The following is an 18,750-nucleotide window of genomic DNA, read 5'->3' as shown; positions in this document are numbered from 1 at the left end:
CATTCAGTAATTTTCCTTTCTTTTTCTCCATAGGCTCAAATAGTCATCTTTGTATAAATATACTAAAACAATTTTTAAAAAATTTTTGAAGTATTTTGAAGTTAATACGTATAGTATAGTGTATACACACACAGACACACTTCACATTTTCACAATGAACACACCTGCATAAGCAGAATCTCCATCAAGAAACAGAGACAAGAACCCCAGAAGCCCAGAAGTTTCATGTTCTCTTCCATTCATGGCATCTCTAGCCAGACTAACTACTACCTTGACTCACTATACCATAGATTGGGTTTGCCTAATTTTGAACTTTATACACCTAGAACCATATAATATGTACATTTTAAGTGCTGGCTTTTGTTGAACATTTTGTTTGTAAGATTCATCCCTACCTGAATGTAATGTAGTCTTAGTTTATTTTTGCTGCCAATAGTATTACACTGAATGAACACGTATTTATTTATTCTTTCTTTTGACATTTCATTAATTTCTAGTTTGGGACTATTACAGGTAATGTCTCCGTGAATGGTATAGTACATGTTTCTTAAAGAAGTTTTTTAATGCATTTCTTTTAGATATAAACCCAGGAGCAGAATTACATAGTCATAGTATATGCATATCTTCAGCTTTAGTAGGTTGTGTCCAAAGGTTTTCCAAAGTAGTTGTGCCAATTTACCTTTCTCCATCCAGCAGTGTATCCTCCATCCTTGTCAGTGTTTGGTACTTTCTGTCTTTTGTATTTTAGCCTTCCTGGTGGGTATGTTGTTAGTGTCTCCTTGCAATTTTAATTTTGATTTCCCTGAAGACTAACGAAGTTGAACACTATTTCGTATGTTTCTTGCTGATTGTGATACATTCCTTTTGAAACACCTGTTAAAAGTCTTGCTGCTCCCCCCACTTCTGTTGGTTTGAGTAATATTATTTTTTGATTATATATTATGGATATGGTTTCTTTGTTTGAAATATACATTGAAAATATATTCTCCCATTCTGTGGCTTGCTAGTTCACCCTTTTGTGATACCTTTACATGAACACAAGTTCCATTTTATCAGTCTTGTCTTTTTTAGTTAAGGTCTTTTGTGTCTAGTTTAAGAAATATTTGTCTATTTTAATGTCATAAAGATCTTCTGTGTTTTCTTTTAAATGTTTACTCTTGAACTTTTTACATTTATATCTATAATTCATCAGGAATTGATTTTTTTGTGTATGATGTAAGGTAAGAGTCAAGACTCACTTTTTATATATAGTCAATTGGCCCAGCACCATTTATTGAAAACCATCCTTTCCCCATTGCACTGCTGTTTCTCTTTTGTCATAAATAAGGTGAACATATACTTGTCTGTTACAAGACCATCTGTTCTGTTTCACTGAACTGTTACTCTATTCTTTTGCCCTTATCTCACTGTTTTAATTTCTCTCATGTTATATTTGGTCTTGCTCTCTGTTAAAGTTCTTCAGCTTAGCTGTTCTTCAAGATCACCTAGGTTATTCTTGTCCTTTTGCATTTTCATGTGAACTTCTACACAGAAAAGAAACCTTATTCGGATTTTGATTGGGAATACATTTGATATATTTACCAACACAATTGGGGTTAATAGACATCTTTACAGTATTGAGTCTTCCATTCCAAGAAAATGGTATATGCCTTTGTTTGTTAGATCACTTTTTACAAAATCTTATTGAAATCAAGTAATTGTTAGTAAATGGATGTTTTCCATGATTCACTGAATTTATCAATATTTCTATTTTTGATGTTTTGTGATAACTGTTATAACTATCTTTAACTTTTATTTTCTACTTGTTGCTGATATATGGAAATATGAATGATTTTTTTAAAGTAGTATTCATTTTATTATATGTGCAAAGAAATCCCTGGAAGTTTTATAGACAAATTAGCAATTCTAATGTTAGGGTAATGGCCCTGCAGCTGCAGCTCTCACAGTGATTGATTATTTATTTATTTATTATAAGCTAATTATATTTACAATTAAATTCAAGTATACTATAATTAAATTGATTCTATTCTAATTATTTTATGACATAAGATAAGAAAATTATGGAAAGTTTTTTAAACAGCTTTATTGAGATTTAGTTCATATACCATGCAGTTCATTTAAAAGTGTATAATTCAGTCTTTTTTGGTTTATTTATAGGGTTATACAATGATCACAGTCTAATTGTCCTTCCTAAAAGAAAATTCATACCCATTAAACAGTTGTTCCAAATTTCCCCTTTCATAAATCCTAAGCAACCACTGATTCATTTTCTGTTTCTATAAATTTGTCTTTTCTGGACAATATGTAAATGGAATCATACAGTATGTGGTCTTTTGTGACTAACGTTTTTCATTTAATGTAACGTTTCAAGGTTCATTCATGTTGTAGCATGTGTCATTACTTCTTTTTTTTAAAATAAAATTCAATTACATGGATATACTATGTTTTATTTATCCATTCATCAGTTGATGAAAATTTGGATTGTTTCCAGTTTTTGCCTATTATGAGTAATGCTTCTTTGAACATTCATATATAAGTTTTTGTAAGGAAGTATGTTTTTATTTCTCTTGAATACGCCTGAGGGTAGAATTGCTAGGTCATGTGCTAACTGTGTAACTTGTTGAGCAATTGCCAGCTGCTTTTCACAGCAGCCGTAACCATTTTACTTTCCCACCAGCAGTGTATGAGGGTGCTAGTTTCTCCATGTCCTCACCAATAGTTATTTTCTCTCTTTATTATTGTAGCCTTCCTAATGAGTGTGAAGTGGTATCTCATGGTAGTTTTTTTTTTTTTAATATTTATTTATTTATTTTGGCTGCATCAGGTCTTAGTTGTGGCACGCGGGCTTCTCTCTAGTTGTGGCTCACAGGCTCAGTAGTTGTGGCTCATGGGGTCTAGAGTGTGCAGGCTTAGTTGCCCCTTGACACATGGGATCTTAGTTCCATGACCAGGGATCTAACCCGTGTCCCTTGCATTGGAAGGTGGATTCTTAACCACTGGACCACCAGGGAGGTCCCTCACGTGGTAGTATTGAATCACATTTCCCTAATGGCTAACGTGCTTATTACAGTTGATTTTTGTATAATAATTTTACAGGCATACCTAATTTTATTGCACTTCACTTTATTGCACTTTGCAGATAATCGCTTTTTTTTTAAAATTGAAGGTTTGTGACACTCTTGTGTTGAGAAAGTTTATTGGTACCATTTTTACAATAGATTTTGCTCACTTCATGTCTCTATGTTACATTTTGGTAACTCTTGCAATACTTGAAACTTTTACATTATTATTTTATTTGTTATAGTGATCTGTGATCAGTCATCTTTGATGTACAATTCTACTTGTTTTGGGGCACCACGAATCACGCCCATATAAGACAATAAACTTAATCGATAAACGTTATGTGTGTTCTGACTGTTGCACTAACTGGCCATTCCCCTGTCTCTCTCCCACTCCTGGGGCCTCCCTATTCCCTGAGCCACAATAATTTCAAAATTAGGTTAGTTAATAACCCTACAGTGATCTCTAAGTGTTCAAGTGAAAGGAAGTGTCATACGTCTCTCACTTTAAATCAAAAGATACAAATGATTAAGCTTAGTGAGGAAAACATTTTGAAAGCCAAAACAGGCTGAAAGCTAGGCTCTTGAGCCAAGCAGCCAAATTGTGAATGCAAAGAAAAGTTCCTGAAGGAAATTAAAAGTGCTACTCCATTGAGTACATGGATGATAAAAAAGTGAAATAGCTGTATTGCTAATATGGAGAACGTTTTAAAGGTCTGGATAGAAGATCAAATCAGCCACAACCTTCCCTTAAGCCAAAGCCTAATCCAGAGCAACGCCCTAACTCTCTTCAATTCTGTGAAGGCTGAGAGAGGTGAAGAAGCTACAGAAGAAAAGTTTGAAGCTAGCAGAGACTAGCCCGTGAGGTTTAAGGGAAGAGGCTTCTCAATAATATAGAAGTGCAAGGTGAAGCAGCAAGCGCTGATGCAGAAGCTGCAACAGGTTATCTAGAAGATCTAGCTAGATAATGAATGAAGGTGGTTACACTAAACAACAGAGTTGCAGTGAAGACAGAACAGCCATATACTGGAAGAAGATGCCATCTAAGATGTTCATGGCTAAAGAAGAGAAGTCAATGCCCGGCTTCAGAGCTTCAAAGGACAGGCTGCCTCTGTTGTTAGGGGCTAATGCAACTGGTGACTTTAAGTCAAAGCCAGTGCTCATTTACCATTCTCAAAATCCTAGGACCCTTAAGAATTATGCTAAATCTACTCTGCCTGTGCTCTGTAAATGGAAAAAGAAAGCCTGGATAGCAGCACACACCTCTGTTTACAGCATAGTTCACCGAATATTTTATGCCCACTGTTGAGACCTACGGCTTAGGAGAAAAGATTTCTTTCAAAATATCACTGCTCATTGATAGTGTACCTGGTCACCCAAGAGCTCTGCAGGTGTGGTGGAAATAGTAAGAGAACTAGAATTAGAAGTGGAGCCTGAAGATGTGATTGAAATGCTACAAGCTCATGATAAACTTAACCGGATAAGGAGTTACTTCTTACAGATAAGCAAAGAAAGTGGTTTCTTGAGATGGAAACTACTGGTGAAGATGCTGTGAAGATTGTTGAAACAACAACAAAGGATTTAGAATATTAAATAAACTTAGTTGATAAAGCAGCAGGGCTTGAGAGAAGATTGACTCCAGTTTTGAAAGGAGTTCTACTGTGGGTAAAATGCTAACAAACAGCAAGCACTGCATGCTACAGAGAAATTGTGAAAGGAAGAGTCAATCTATGTGGCAGACTTTACTGCTGTCTTGTTTTAAGAAATTGGCCATAGGGCTTCCCTGGTGGTTCAGTGGTTGAGAGTCCGCCTGCTGATGCTGGGGACGCAGGTTCGTGCCCCGGTCCGGGAAGATCCCACATGCCGCGGAGCGGCTGGGCCCGTGAGCCATGGCCGCTGAGCCTGCGCGTCCAGAGCCTGTGCTCCGCAACAGGAGAGGCCACAACAGTGAGAGGCCCGCGTACCGCAAAAAAAAAAAAAAAAAGAAATTGGCCATAGCCACTCCAACCTTCAGCACCCACCACCCTGATCAATTAGCAGTCATCAACATCAAGGCAAGACCCTCTACCAGCAAAAAGATTATGACTCTCCAAAGGCTCAGATGATGGTTAACTTTTTTTTTTAGTAACAAAGTATATTTTCATTAAGGTATGCACCTTGTTTTTTTAGGCATAATGCTATTGCACACTTAATAGACTACAGAATAGTGTAAACGTAACTTTTATGTGTACTAGAAAACCAAAAAAATCATGTGACTTGCTTTATTACAATATTTGCTTTGTTGTGGTGGTCTGGAACCAGACCTGTGATATCTACGAGTTATGTGTGTATATCCAAGGAACTTATTAATTCTGATTGTTGTTAGATTCCTTTGAATTTTATGTGTACAGTCAGTTCACCTGCAAATAATGGCATTTTAATTTATTTCCTAATATTAGTGCATTAAGGGACTTCCCTGGCAGTCCAGTGGTTAAGACTCTGCACTTCCACTGCAGAGGGGTGGGTTCAGTTCCTGGTCGGGGAACTAAGATCCCACATGCTACACAGCCAAACAAAAAAGAGAAAAATTAATGCCTTAAATTTTTTTTTCTTGCCTGATTGCACTGTCTAATACATCCATTATAATATTAAATAGAAGTGGTGACAGTGGATATCTTTGTCTCATTTCTAGTCTCAGGGAGAAAGCTTTCAGTGTTTCACCGTTAAGTATGGTGTTTTATTATAAACGTTGTGGTTTTTATTTTGTGGTTTACATTTTTAACATCATTTCCTCATTTTGTCATTTTGTGTTACTATTTTTTAATGAATTTTTAAGAGTTCAGTATGTGAGCATTCATTTCTTTGTCTTTTTATCTTTCTAAAAATCTGTTTACTTGAGGTATAATTTATATACAATAAAATTAATCAATTTTAAATATACAATTTAATAAGTTTAACTAATATATTCAGACAAGTGACTGCCACCATGGTGAATGAAAGACATTTGCGTCACACTAAAAATTTCCCCTTTCCTCTTTGTAGTCAGTTCATTCCCCTACCTTTTGACCACTGACAACTACTGATCTGCTTTCTGACATCATTTGCCTTTTATAGAATTTTATGTAAATGGAATCATGTAATATATACTCTTTATATTTGGCTCTTTTTCACTTAGCATAATGATTTTGGGATTTATCCATGTGGTTGCATGTGTCAGGAATGAATTTCTTTTTATTGTTGAGTAGTATTCCACTGTGTGTGTGTGGAATACACACACACAATTTGTTTATACATTTATCTGTATACTAGATTTGGTTCCTGTCTTGAGTTACTGTGAACAAAGTTGCTGTAAATATTTGAGTAGAAGCCCTTGTGTGGACATATTCTCTTGGTTAAATAACTAGGGGTAGGCTTGCTGAATGTATATAGTAAGAGTGTGTTTAACTTTATAAAACTGTTATGCTGTTTGGCATTCCCACTAGCAATGCATGAGAGTTCCATTTACTTCATATCCAAACGTTTTTCATTTTAGCCATCCTAGTAGATGTATGGTTGTTTCTCATTGTGGTTTTAATTTGTATTTCTCTGATAACGAATGAGGTTGAACGTGTTTTCCTGTGCTTATCTGGTATCTGTATCTTTTCTCTGGTGAAATGTTTAGATCTTTTTTGGCTGCTTTTTAAAATTTTTCCCCTTTGGGAGTGTTTGAGAATATCTTATTATTGATGTCTAAGAGTTCTTTATATACTCTAGATACATGTTATTTATCAGATACATGTTTTACATATTTTTCTCCTTAATAATGTCTTTTGAGTTTATTCATCATTTCTTTTTAGATAAACTTTGTCTTGTAGAAATCTTCACTTAACTCAAGGACACTTAAGATTTTCTCCTGTTTTCTTCCAGAATTTTTATCATTTTAGTTATTAGATTTATGTCTGTGATTTATTTGGGGTTAACTTTTGTGTATGGTGTGAAGAGAAGAGTCTCCTGAACACTGCTGGGACTCTCATTTGTCTACCCGCTCTGCATTGTGGCCTAGAAACACTCCCTACCCAGTAAGCTGGAGGAGTATAAGGCTCACCTTGTTTGTTTCCCTTCTCTCAGAAACTGCTGTCCTGGGCTGCCTATTATCCAGTGCCTGAAACTGTTGTCATGTATAATTTTGTATGATTTTTTAGTTGTTTACAGTGGGAGGGTAAATCTGATGTATGTTATTCCATCATTCAGAAGTAAAAGCCTTTTTCCTGTGCTTTCTCACCTCTGTGCTTGTTATGAGAATATGCTTTTCCCATCTCTACTTGGTTCAGTTATTTTGCTCCTTCAAAGACATACTTAAATATGAGCTCTCTTTAGAGGCTTTTTTTCTCCCTCATCCAGAGATTTCTTGCTCCTCCTGTGGACCCATAGTATTTTTTTTTTAATATTTAATTAATTAATTTATTTATGCTTTGCCGGGTCTTAGTTGCGTCACGTGGGATCTTTAGTTGCAGCATGCGTGTGGGATCTAGTTACCCGATCAGGGATCAAACCGAGGCCCCCTGCATTGGGAGTGCAGAGTCTTACCCACTGGACCACCAGGGAAGTCCCCCCCATAGTATTTTTGATGTTGCTTCTTTTACTTATTAGTTGGTTTGGACTTTGAGGGCAGAAACTTTACATTTTTATGTTAGTATCCTTCTTAGTGCCCAGCGTAGTGCCTTACGTGGCACCCAGCGTGCATGAGCACAGAGTGAGGCTCTGACGGGCTCTCTTCTAGGTAATGTGCATTACATGTAGTGCATGAATCTTTTATCCTTAGTTCATCTGCAATGCATCCTTTTCTGGCTGCCTATTTGTTTTCAGTGTGTTTCAGACAGTTGAGATTGATAGATAAATGACACGTAATGGCAAACAGAAAATCACTTGTGTTGGGAGTGTATTTGGAATGTGAATAAAGTAGGCCGTAGTTAACAAGTTTAAGATTTTTACACTGTATGAAATACAGGTTAGACTCAAAGAATAATTTTGTAACTGTGATTTTACTTCATTTCAGTAATTTTAGAAAAATATAGTTTAAATTTAAAGGGATAGGTTTTGATTCAGAGTGCTTTGATGCATGCCTGGCTTCATTGTTTGCCAGCTGCGTAACCTTGTCCAATTACTTGTTCATCTCTAAAATAAAGTTAATAATAGTACTTATGACTGTGTTGATATCCTGCTGAGTTTTAACAGGCTCCAAGTTCTGCTGATGTTGCTGGTCTGTGGAGCACACTTTGTGTAGCACAGATGTGTATGATGATCAGATGAGTTGTAAAATTGAAATGATCTTATAAAAATAGGAACAAAATGCTTTCTGTCTTATTCCTATATCACACCTTGTTGAACTTCTGTACTGTTTAAAATAAAGTCCTTCCTGACTGAAGATGGCCTCCTATGATCCACCTCAATCTGAATGCTTTAGCCATACTCACGTTCTTTTAGAACTAAAAGAAACTTAAATTCGCCTTAGTCTGTCTCACTTGCACTTACGCCTCTGTTAACTGACGCTTTCTCCAGGAAGGCTTCACTGGCTCTCTTCCCTTTGGTGTGTTTCCATAGCACCTGTGCTTTTCCATTATAGCATTGTAGTTATTAGTTTGTTTCTTCCTCTAGTAAGATCGCTGAGGGTTGGGATAGTGCCTGGAGCATAGTAAGCATCCAACAAATGTTTGTTGAAGGAATGAATCATAGTCTAATGTTATGGGCATCACTGCTAAAGGACGAAGACTTCTGTAGCTTCTAGCTTAGTATTCATTTGGGAAAACTGATATTGTCATGAGAAATATTGTAGAAAAAGTGTATATTCTTTGGCAGTGATTGTCAGAAGTATCCGTGTTCCAATACAGATAGCATATTAACATTTATACTTGAGAGTCTGGGATAATGCCATTTAAAATCATGACATATTATGAGCAAAGTCCATTTCCATAGAGTCTCTGTTAGAATGACTCCAAATAAATAGATAGCTGTGGTGTACATATAAGATCTCTTCTAAGAGGTCTCATCTTCTGTGAAAAGACACATTTCTTTGGTGATTTGGAAGTACCATCAAGTTTTATAATACTCAGACTGCTTGCTACCTGTAGCATGTATGTCTACATATCTTTTTCAAGACCATAAGTTTTTAAAATGAAAACACTATAGGATTTTAGAGGGGTTTGGGACTTTTGCCTTTTTCTAATAACAGAAGCAAAAATAATAATAGCTACAGTATTTCAGTTATCATACTTATAGGTATGATATGAGTTATTTAATTACCACGGTAACTTTATTAGGTAGGTACTATTATTATTTACATTTACAGTTGAGGAAACTCTAGGTCACAGTCAGAGACAGTAAATACCTTACTGAAGTTCACACAACCAATGACAGGTGATGTGGTTAAAATCTTTCTATTGATTCCAGAACTCAATCACAGTATGATACCACCTTTTTATCAGTAGTGTGATGTGTAAAGTCCACGGAATGTATATTATTCTGGCATGTGGTAAAAAGATAGGGAGATACAGTTCTTCAGTTGTGTTTCCAGTTGTGTTTTTCCCTCTTATACTGATAGAGGGAAGTCCCAAGAAGTCTATCACCAGCCTTGAAACAGGTGAACTTCTAAACAGTGACTTCTGTCCCATTTAAAAGCCTGAGGTGTAATAATAATTGCTCATATTTGTAGCATGCTTATTAGTGCCAGGCAGTGTCATGTGTTTTCTATTCTTCATCTTATTTTGTTCTTACTAATTTTCCTATGAATTAAAGGTATTGTTATTGTCTCCCTAGTAATAAAGATATCATATATTATTATCCAGTTTATAGATGAGGAAACTGAGTTTCAGAGGCCCAGAGCCACATAGCAAGTTATGACAGAGCCTGTGTTCAGAGTTACTGATACCAAACAGTGCTGCAAGGAAGATAATAGGATTTTGTAAATACCCGTTTTAATTCTGACAGTCAAGTCAGAATTAGCACATTCTTGTATCTCCACTTTATCATGGAAAGAAAGGCTGGCGATGCTCAAGTTAAATATGTATTTGCCAGAATGGGTCAGAATTGTTGGCTTTTAACACTGACTTTGTACTTCAGGAGCTTTCATCCCGCTTTTATATATGTTTTTTGAGATGAGTATTATTTTATATTTCTCTGAACTCTTAGAATCATGGGCGGGTTAGGATCTAATGTTGGCACTTTGGGCTCAAATCTAAGCAGGAGAAAGAGTGCTGCTATTGGCTGTACTTTTCTGCCATTGGGAATCTCTATATACTGTGGTGGTAAGATCTGAGGGGTTGGAAAGAAGGGTTGGCTAGATACAGATAACCATATTTCAGTACCAGTCGATCCTAATCTACTTGTTAGGGACCCCTGTTCCTTATAGTGATTCTGCTAGGTTACCAGGGACTCATTCTTATCTATTAAAAGTTCATTTGTGGTGAACATCATTCTTGTATGCTTACATGAATGTACTGTTTAATGAATCTTGAGCCAAGTTAAAATATTTTAGAAGCACTTGAGTCACTGATACTGGTGACATGAAGGGGAAGAACGTATTTGTCACTGCGTGTGCAGCTTTGATTTAGTGTGTTTGCTAGCCAATAGTGAAGTGATTGGCTAATAAAAACGTTACTGGTGGCTTCTTACATATCACGACTTCTCTTTGACACTCGGTGCTTATCTGCATACTTGGTTCTCAGCCCCAAAGCTCAGTTAGGATACAGAGTCAGTAATACGTGACATTTTGTCTTTGCTACTGATTTTTCTGAGTGACCATAAAGGAGCTAATTAACTTCTGAATCTTTTTATACATCTGTGTAGTAAGGATAGCAGCTCATAGCAGTGCCATAGGGATTAATTTGTGTAAACATTTGGAAGGAACTAGTACCTATTATATATTTTATACTTTTGTTTATGAGAATTCATTGCGGCTGAATGATACATTGCAAAGAGGCAAAAAGATAATTTCTATCCATGTCTCTGACTTGCTGGGTGGCCACAGAACTCTGAGGGGCCTGTTACTCCATACCTGTAAGTTTCCCCTTCCCGTTCCTGGAAGACAGTGGTTCTCAACTTGTGGTCTACAGCAACTTCCAGCTGGGTCACGGGCTGATCTTTTCAGCATTAATGTTTATTAGTGTATATATTTTCATTTCCGGCAGATAAATTATTTATGATGTTTAATAAAAAAAAACAGATTTCCCCTCATTAGTGTCTCAAGCCGAATAACCTTCACATTAACTAATGATATATTGGTTTACAGGGTCTTTTGCTCTAACTCAACCCCCAAATCTTTGAAATGAGAAGCAGCACTCTAAATTAATTTGCTTGAAATTTGGTTTAGAAAATGGTATGAAACATTGGTCTTAAGGAAATGTGTTTAGTAGAACTGAAACACACTTAAACATGTTGATAAAATTTAAGAACTCTTCAGTGGTGCCTGGGGAGTGATGTTAACTTTATAAAAGCAGAGTTCCCTAATCTTTGTAGGAAGGAACTACTTTTTAATCCAATTAGTTTCTTGATATTAATGATAACATCTATGTAGTACTTTATAGTTAGAAAGTGCTTGCACAAAGATGATCATATTTGATCCTTAAAGTATCCCTGAAGCTAAGTATGGCCAATATTGTTATCTTCATTTTATATATGAGATGCTGAGAAGGTAAGTGACTTAGCGAGGTACAAACAGACAGGAGCAAAGTTGGAATGTAGATCTAGACCTCTTGTCTCCAAATTCTGTACTTTTCTCACTATTCCATACTATCTAAAACTTTGCAAAATCTGAATCCTACATAAATCCTAGGAAGCAGGTAATTTTTATTGAGATCCTGTAGCATGCCAGATCTTTTTTCACTTATGGTATTATCATTTAATTCTTAAAATAGTACTAAGAGATAATAATTATTACTCCCTTTTTCCAAATGAGGAAAACTGGGGCTTAGAAACATTTCTCAAGGTTGCATAGATAAGTAACAGATCCAGATTCCGATTTTGATTTATTTCATTCCAAAGCCTGTCTTGTTTCTAACTAAACATAATATCGTTGTTGCTTTCTCTGGTATATGTCTAACAGATAAACTGACTGATGGTTTGCTAGTTTTCCATTTTACCTATGGACTTATATGGAGAACTTTGTTCTGCTGTATTCATTTTTATTACAGGATGAGTAAAGTGAATTTTCGCCAAAGATTTCTTTGATTTGGTTGTATCTTAACTAAGAGATCTGTCAGTCTCTCAGTTTGTCCTTAGGCAAATCATCCAACTTTTGGGGCTAATTTCCTTTTCACAGACAAACCAAACAAAATTTTGAGTTATATAGTCAAGATTTCTTATAGCTCTGAGATTTTAGTTATCTTAGGAGATAGGATTGACAGAAAGGATAGGGATCTCTTCACCTTTTTTGGTGAATCTCTTTATTTTTTGAAGTTTTATGCTAATGATAAATTTCCCAGCAATGAAAGAAGAAAAGAAAAAAAAAGAAGAAGATTCTCTGACCCACATGTATCTATAGATGCCATTTGTTAACTGGAAAGCCTCCATTAGGTGGGAATGACCTATTGGAATTCTCTAATCAGCCATACTCAACTCCTGTTTTACAGAGTCTTTGATCTGTTTTGGTAAGCAAGAGCAAAAACTCATTCTGTAAGTGACATTGTGTGTAGAAGAGGTCAGAAGTGTCAGATTTCATTGCTCAGATCTGGGGAGAGAAATTCCTGTTGGTAATTTCAGTGAATAAGAAGTTTTGATCCTTTATTGCCACAATAAGAAATGATTTATGTGAAGTTTCCATCAGTTATGATAATTATAGTCATTTTGCAATAAATTTGAGTAAGGTGAAATATATATATATATATATGGTTTGTTCTATTTAATTAGCTTCTGCTTGGTCAGTAAATTATTATGCTTATTTGGCCTGCATCTCAGATTAAAGAAGGATCACACAATATATTTAAATTGGTGCTTTCGCTTCTATCAAAAGGTTATAGATTTCTATTTGAACTTACAAAGACATTATTAAGCATTGTGTAACAATTTTCTCCTCATAGGTTCTAAGGTCACAAGTTGAAAAATTAGTTCTCACAGACCTTACAATTCAAGATATATTTATTACAAATGACGGCAAATTTAAATTTTATTCGTCTGTATACATGCTCTGATTTTCCTGGAGCCATCTGACAGGAATTCCTAAACAAATTTCCTTCAAAATTAATATCTGCCTTTCAAAATTTTGGGGACCTGAGGATAATTTTCCTCTGGGATTTATTAAAGTTTCTTTACTTTCAGTTGTTGGCCTGTATGCAGCTTGTGAAAGGCAGTAAAAGACAGACAGACAACTTGGTGGTGGGGCAGGCAAAGGTGGTTTCTAAGTAAACCTCAGATTTTCTTTTCAGAATGATTCATTTTCCATATATTTGTAACGATTTATTTCAGTAATATCTTAATTGGATTGTAAGAAAGTCAAACTGTCATATTTTAATCTCCCCCTCTCCCCCTATACTTGCCATGGAAAGTATAGATGTGTAGAAATAAGCCACCGGACAGAATTTTATTTTGGTTTGTCATCATTTTTTCTCTACTTATTACCCCAAAGCATTGGAAGTAGCATTTACAAAAAATGTACAATTAGTTGTTTTATCACAGAAGTAAAAGGAGATCGTAAGGCATGTAAAGGTTGTGGGAAGGGCATTGATGTGTGTATGTACACGCGTGCCTTTGTCAGTTCATTTATTCATCATTTATGGAGCAGACAGAAGGAACCAGGCATTGTGTAAGATGTTAGAAACAGAATGACAGATGTGATGGTTATATGACAGAAAATACATGGAGAGTACCATAGGAACACAGAAGATGAGCATCTGAAAATCAGAACACCATGTAAAGGAGGTGACATTTGAGCTTAGTCTAGGAGAATATGTAGTAGATAGCTATGGAGGGAAGGTGAGACTTTCCAGGTAGAGGGAACAGCTATACAGAGGCATGGAAGTAGAGTAGAGAATTTCAGGTAATTCCAGTAAAGCCTCAGCTAACCTTTGAGTAAAGGTCCCCAGGAGAGGCTAGAAAGGTAAATAACAACCTAATCATAAAGGAAGTTATGTCATAAAGTTTGGAGATCTATTGAAATAAGCAAATTTCTCAAAGACAAAAAGTAGATACAACTGTGTTGATGACTATAATATAGGAGATTAGACGTATGTTTTAGAAAATTCTCTTTGAAGAGTTAAGCGTAGAGAATTGTCATGACAGAAGTTATTATAGTAATCTAAGCAGTACATAATTAAAATCTAAACAGTTTGGAAATGTAAAGGGAGGAGGGAGTGTGTGGGTTCAAGAGATATTTAATGATGGACTCTACTGTTAATGGTTTAGTGGATTGGAGGAGAGAAGGAGAGAGAAAGATTTAGATAATTTCCAATTTCTGGTTTGGACAACTGGCCAGATAATTAACCATTCATCAGAACAAATATTGGAGGAGAAGCAGATGTTGGGGGAAAGGGAGAAAGGGGAAGAATCAAGACTTCCAATTTTGGATAATTACCTAATGGGTAAGATAGTAAACAAGAAACCAACAAATAAAGTAAATGTCAGATTGTGAGAAGGACTGGAAACAAGCTGTGGTGATAGAAGTTAACTATGGGAGACCATTTTTACAAAGATTGCTCAGAAAAGGATGGCTTGAGGAGCTCAGTCTTGCAAGATAAGAATTGCTGGGGTAACAACAATGGGAACAGCACGTGAAAAGGCTTGGACATAGGAAGTGCCAGTATTGTAGGATAGAAAGGCCGCCACTGTAGCTGGAACATAATTTGTTAGGAAGAGAGTAGCAGCATGACATGAGGTTGGAGAAGAAGGAATTCAAAGTGTAAGCGAAGATATTTGCCTTATCCATTGAACAGGAGGAGAAGGCTAAGAAAATGGCATGGAGGCTGCCGAGTTTCATATTTGGTGGTAGGTAGGATTATGAAGAAATCCTCCTATTATTTCAAGGTTTACGAGGTAAGGTAATTAATATATTGGACTTAGAGGAGGTTTAAGGATTGGGGGGAATGTATGGAGTAGTCATCTCCAAGAATGAGAAAGCAGACTAAGGAGGAAATTGTGATAGGATTATTGGATGTGGTGCCTGTTTGTGCTTTGTGATTGTTATTTTTAAGGTAAAATCAATCAGGCTGGTTGTGTACTTTTCTCTCTCTACTTGGAGCTTCATGGGAGCAGGTTGAGAAAATGCAAATATTCAGTAAAAGTGAAATTATCCCCATTTTACAGATGAGGAAAATGAAGTTCAGAGAAGTTAACACTTGTTTAGAGTCGTGAAATTAAAATTTAACCCAGATCTTTCTGATTCCTAAGTCCATGGGCTTTCCAGTATAGTACACTTCCTCCCATAGGATCTGCCTATTGTTTTTAAGCATTAAATTAACTCTGACCTTCTTAGCTGTCAAGCCAATTGTGTAGAGTTATGAAAGGTATCAGTGCTTCCCTTTGCCTGTTACAAGGAAGTATATCAGTTCTTTAGGGAGAAAAAAATCTTCTCTTGGCACCAAATTCCAAGAGGAATTTAGCATGCAGTTTCTTATATGCTAGATATTAATATCATAATGAAATACAGTCAATTGCAAATTTTTGCAAAAGTTACAGCAAGAAATATCTATTAACCCTTGAGAACGGGAGCATCATAAATCATAGTACAGAAAAGGCATTTCTGTGGGGAGAAAAACTAAAATAGTCGAAGTATATTGCTTTTTGGTCATCTGCCTTGATGTAGAAAGCTCAGAAGAATGACAATTTACTGGTTTTAACTGTAATTTTGACAGGAGCTGGCCACTGGCCAGTCTGAGACCAGACTCTCGGTGAGAGGGAGCCTAAAGAGTCTGTGTTTTGTTTAGTTGATTGAAACAAGATTCATATTCTTCAGCTATTCAGTTTATAGGAGACAGCATTGACATTTGGTTATTAAAATTAAAGTGTCTGACTTGAGTTCTTGCTGAACAGAGGGGCCATGGTGTATCATGGATAGGGCCAAGGGTTTCAGAAAGCAGTTTCGAAGTATGGTAAACCAAGCCATGTATTTGCTTTCTCTCCCTCTCAATGACTCATTGATATGATGATAAAGATACATGCATAAAAAGTAAGTCCTTGGTGATGGTGAAAATAAAAGAGGGTGCCATTGGAATAGCAAAGATTTTTGACATAGCTCTCAAAGACACAAAGTAGATAGAATTGTATTGATGAATAAACTAGAGCAGAGGAAAACTGCAACCTGGAATACGGTGGAAGAGGCTGCAGTGGGAGTTTCTGGTAGAGCTCTCAGATACCTCAACTTGCAATTCCCAGGTATGGAAATGAGGAATGATGGAGCAATAATTAGGGTAACTGGGCCTACTGGCCCATTTTCTTTCCTTTGTAAATTTGGGGTAACTTCCTATAACATTTGCTCCAACTGCTTTCTAAACATAATGGATTCCTGACCTGGTTAGGTTCCGTGGTATGAGATTTTGGCATAGAAATGTAGAGCAAAGCCTGACTGTGGAATTTTACAACCAACCCAGAGGGAAGACATGAAAGGCAGCTCTACTTAAGAGTGAAATACCCTAAAGTAACATAATCCCAAAGTAAACCTCTCCTTATTTGATAGTGATTTAAAGTAAACGTACTGCCTTCTCCCAGCACATATACCTTGAAGGAACGCTAATTGTCAGCAAGAACTGCCCACTTACGCTGAGCTGCCATTCAGGGGTGAAGCCTTTTATGTAAATAAATCTTTATAACTTCAAAGGGAACCTGCATTATTACCTATACTAACCAATCTAATCACTTATTCATGGATTTAAAGGGAAAACCAAGGGTCATCAGATATTTGAGGAAAACACTATGAATTAGACCAGGTTGAACAAACAGAATAGCTGACCTAAAAGAAACAGAAAATACAAAGCACAGAGAAGAGCTTTAAAAAAACTTAAATTAATATCCTCAGATTTGACTTCCAGCCTCTGGGATGTAGAAAGGTGGAAGGAGCATCACTTCCACACTAACAACAAGAGAAAGCTGGATAATGTACAAAATTATAACTTTTCTTGAATCTATCCAAGTACTAAGATTTCAAGGCAACCAGTCCCTAGGGGAGGGAAAGTATCACTGAGAAAGCCCTACCCAGGGACACAGAGTATGGCCTGGTTTAACCAGGACAACAGAGGAACTTCCCTCCCTTCCTCCCCAGCCAGGCTAGAAAGCATAGAATAACAAGTCACTGTAGGCGGAGAGGCAAGAGCGTGGTGAGACACCCTTACTTAGGTGCTGGTTCACAGGGAATACCTAAATCTGGGAATAGTATAGTGTCATTGAGAAAACACCTCTGTCAGACCATCTTCACCATTACCACCAATGCCACCACCACCCCCAAAAGGGAAAAATTAGAGGCAATTTGAAGAATGTGATGCACTGAAGGTAATCATGGCAGCAACAGAACCCAGATCCAGCTCGGTTTGATTGTATTGACTCATTCCTCCAAAGTAACAGAAGAATAAGCATGCCTTTTTCTTTCTCTGTTGCCCTGCAAATGATGTTCAGTATTAAATCAAAATTTTTGAGACCAAAAAAAAAAAAAGCAAAACCAAAACAAAACAAAAAACCATCACTGCCATTACCAACACGACCACCAACAACAGAAGGTTGATAGGAGAAGAAATTAACAGAAAAAGACTTCAGAGATGACTTAGATGTTGGAACTGTCAGAGAGAGTATTTAAAATAACTATGGTTAATATGCTTCAGAATTTTGTGGAAAGGTGGATAACATACAAGAACAGATGGTAAATTTCAGCTGAGAGGTGGTGGAAACTGTAAGAAACGGTCTAATGGATAGACTGTAAACCAAAAACACAGTAATGAGCTGAAGAATGCCTTTGACAGACTCATTGGTAGATTCAACACAACTGAGGAAAGAATCATTGAACTTGAAGATAGGTCAACAGAAATTACCCAAACTGAAGTGCAAAGAGACCCTTTCACATAAAACTAAGTTATTTCATTATCAGCTGTCTTATACTTTAAGAAATAATAAAGGAAATTCTTCAGCAGGAGAAACAAGATACCATACAGAAACTTAGCTCTACACACAAAAATTGAGAGCTCCAGAAATGGTTGAAAGGAAGATATTATAAAGAAATTTTTTTCTTATTTTTAATTGCTCTAAAGACTATTGATTTTCTAATGCAAAAATAATGTTTTAGAGTTTATAACATGCATAAAGTAAAATTTATGAAGTATTTTACGAGTGGGGAAGGGAAGAGTTGGTAGTGTACTGTTGTCAGGATTTTATACTTTACATGAGGTGGTATAATTTTATTTGAAGGTAAACTGTTATTAATTTAAGTTTTATATTGTAAACTCTGGGGCAACCACTAAAAATTTTAGAGGGAGGTAAGAACGAGCTGATAGTGAAGAAGGAGGAAGTCATAAAAAAAATCCAAAAGCATAGAGAAAGAGGGATAAAGAAACAAAGAATAAATGGAACATTGAGAAAACAGCTAACAAACTAGTAGTTTTGTTGCGGTACGTGGGCCTCTCACTGTTGTGGCCTCTCCCACTGCGGAGCACAGGCTCCGGACGCGCAGGCTCAGCGGCCATGGCCCACAGGCCCAGCTGCTCTGCGGCATGTGGGATTCTCCCAGACCAGGGCATGATCCCGTGTCCCCTGCATCGGCAGGCGGACT

General features: G+C 36.4%; 1 protein-coding gene across 2 annotated transcripts in view; it reads left to right on the top strand.

Moving 5' to 3' along the window:
- UVRAG (UV radiation resistance associated) overlaps positions 1–18,750 on the top strand; it is a 330,820-nt gene that overhangs the window by 161,011 nt on the left and 151,059 nt on the right. The window lies entirely within an intron of this gene.

This window comes from Phocoena sinus, chromosome 8 (assembly GCF_008692025.1).
Source record: "Phocoena sinus isolate mPhoSin1 chromosome 8, mPhoSin1.pri, whole genome shotgun sequence".
Lineage (NCBI taxonomy): Eukaryota > Metazoa > Chordata > Mammalia > Artiodactyla > Phocoenidae > Phocoena > Phocoena sinus.
The sequence above is the reverse complement of the archived record's forward strand: the minus strand, read 5'-3'. Positions and strand labels throughout refer to the sequence as shown.